At 41.8% G+C, this 2,500-nt stretch overlaps 1 protein-coding gene across 2 annotated transcripts in view; it reads left to right on the forward strand.

Moving 5' to 3' along the window:
* Window positions 1-2,500, forward strand: part of LOC134449006 (zinc finger protein 516-like) — a 79,582-nt gene that overhangs the window by 1,179 nt on the left and 75,903 nt on the right. Inside the window, exon 1 of one of the 2 annotated variants that reach the window (XM_063198736.1) lies at window positions 1-1,139. This exon is cut by the window's left edge and continues 362 nt beyond it. The exons of the other annotated variant lie outside the window; for it this stretch is intronic. The gene's annotated coding sequence lies outside the window, so the exon portion shown is untranslated. The remainder of the gene's footprint in view (window positions 1,140-2,500) is intronic. 2 annotated transcript variants of the gene reach the window in all.

Genomic DNA, 2,500 nt, shown 5'->3' on the forward strand with positions numbered 1-2,500 from the left:
CAGCAGCGGTAGCGGAAGTTATTTTTCCAGTGAGATGAGACGAAGAGGACTATTGGCTGTCGTCAGCTCTTGATTTTCCCAGAGTAGTAGCCTAATTATTATCTACAATGCATTTAGAGAGGTGCGGATTTACCAACGTGTTTCCTCACGTTGATGGACGATATAGAGACTTACAATTTCAAGTTCTTTATTGAGACATTACCTCTTGACATGAGACATGTCGTTTTCGAGGGGGTCCCGAGTTACTGTTAAGTCGCATAGATTTTGGGGGCTTCACTAGCCTACTCTTATCTGTTGGTTATTGGGTTAAATTGGATTTGCGACTGTCTTCAAGCTCCCTGCTCTGAGAGAAAGAAATTACTGCCACGAGTTTTACTTAAGAGAAGACCCACTCCCCCATTTCCTGTTACCCTTATTACCAAGTGATTTGGTGAGTGTTACAGTTTGGGTAGCCTACATTAGTTAATTAATTATGAAAACAGTAATGCCGAAATGCTATCTTTGTATCTCGTCAGTTATCTTCCCACTCTTGCCCTGGTTAGCATATTCATTGTTACGATGGCTATCCCTGAAAAGTTACAATGTTAGACACAGTAGTCTTTAAAAAATAGCTGACAGCAATCACACTTGTGCGTAATAGTATTGGTTGTGTTGGGTGTCGTCCTATGTTTGCATAGGCTAGGCTATGTGTAGACTTGGGTGGGGTGATTGTGTTATTCTGTTTATCGTTTCTTGGATTTGCTTTTACAACTTTTTAGTTTTCCCCTCTTCACCCTGGAGCTGGTTGTCATCCGTGTTTAGTTGGAGGGACGTCACGCGGGCGCTCTACATTCTTTGCACAAGTGAGAGAGAGAGAGAGAGAGAGAGAGAGAGAGAGAGAGAGAGAGAGAGAGAGAGAGAGAGAGAGAGAGAGAGAGAGAACGGAACCTGTAGTCGAACCTGTAGTGGTCGGCAAAAGAAGGGTGAACAAAACACGTCAGGAATTTGACAAGCAAGGAGCGGATCTATCTACACGCCTTACGCATGTGTAATTACGCACGTTGATACATATATCTTATCACGACAGATCGCTTTCCTTCCAGCGATTCAGGGATTCAGATAGGTGTTCGGGAGGAATGGTTGACAGGCTACGTCTTCTGGTAAGGAAGTTGATGCGATGAGATGTCGTTTTCTCATTTAACTGGATCCACTTCCTCTTTGTAACGACCGTGTGATTTGGCTGTGCCTTTCGCGGTGTAAATATCCAGCTTTAATGCCTCGCTTGCTTAGTTGTTATTATTACTAGCGATTGATATGGAATCTTTCTTGGTCTTTGCCTTGCGCCCTCCCTAGGTCATCATCGTCAGATAAGTTAAAACTAGTAGGCTGCTTGAAGATTATAATCGCCTCGCTAAATAGTCTTGTTTAGGTTAGGGGACGGTAACCCGTTAGTCTTCTTCGGTGAAAAACGGAGATTGCCTACTGGAATGTTGATATAGGCGACTCATTGTCTCACACGACTGTTCGTAATGTATGATCATGCTCCAGTAGCCTATTTTAGAGGAAACTAGCGTGGGCTGTTCTCACATGGCAAAAGAAAGAAGTGGTAACAACATATGGCAACTTAATCGGTAGAGGAAGGGATTTGAGCCACGCGCGCACGCAGGCGCTTACTTTTGGACACATCTGAATCATTATATCACACACTTCGCTGCGATTTAAGTAATTGGATTGGAAAATGTTGATTCTGATTCGACACGAATTGCATTGTACGCCACCTACTGTTCCATGGGAGGCACATCTCCTCTTTATCCAAGTAGAAAAAAAGAGAGGAGGTGGATCCAGATGTTTCCGTCAACTTTTAGTATTATCTGCTGCTGTTCCTAAAAAAAACCATGTTCTTGTACCTCTATTGTATTTATGTGACACTACTGATGTTATGAATCAAGCCTACCTTTTAATACTTTCTTGAGAGATCTTGCTCACAACAACAAGCACCCTAATCTGGTATGGATTCAACATTAGGTTGTTGGTGTAACCTAATGCTGAACTGAAGAAAAAAGTATATAGCATTACACATCAAGAACATTTCCAGACTGTAGCCCCTTAATGTGATAGTTCACATTCACGTATCACAATAGGTAAATCTGTGTGACAGATGTGACATTTCTGCATTATTAACTTACCATGTCCTCATAACTACAATATAATGGTTCCTTGCACAATACACAAGTATAAACATGCTGAAAATACAAGCAATCATGTGTTTGTTGTGTAACAAGTTTGTGTTGTGCTTATAGATATTATGAAGTGGTTTGGTATTGTTCTGCAGTGTAGCCATGTTGAACACTGGATTTGATGTAGGCTATACAAAACAAGCAATGGTTGAAAGAATGGTTGTTTCAGTCTCCATACAAAGTCAGTCATGGAAAGTTGATCTCGCGGTCACATTTGTTGTCAGTGCTTAAGCTTTGTCCGGCCTCATTGTCTTCCTCAGTCACCTTGGTTGCTTCTTCCCTTT

Source organism: Engraulis encrasicolus, chromosome 5 (assembly GCF_034702125.1).
Source record: "Engraulis encrasicolus isolate BLACKSEA-1 chromosome 5, IST_EnEncr_1.0, whole genome shotgun sequence".
Classification (NCBI taxonomy): Eukaryota; Metazoa; Chordata; class Actinopteri; order Clupeiformes; family Engraulidae; genus Engraulis; species Engraulis encrasicolus.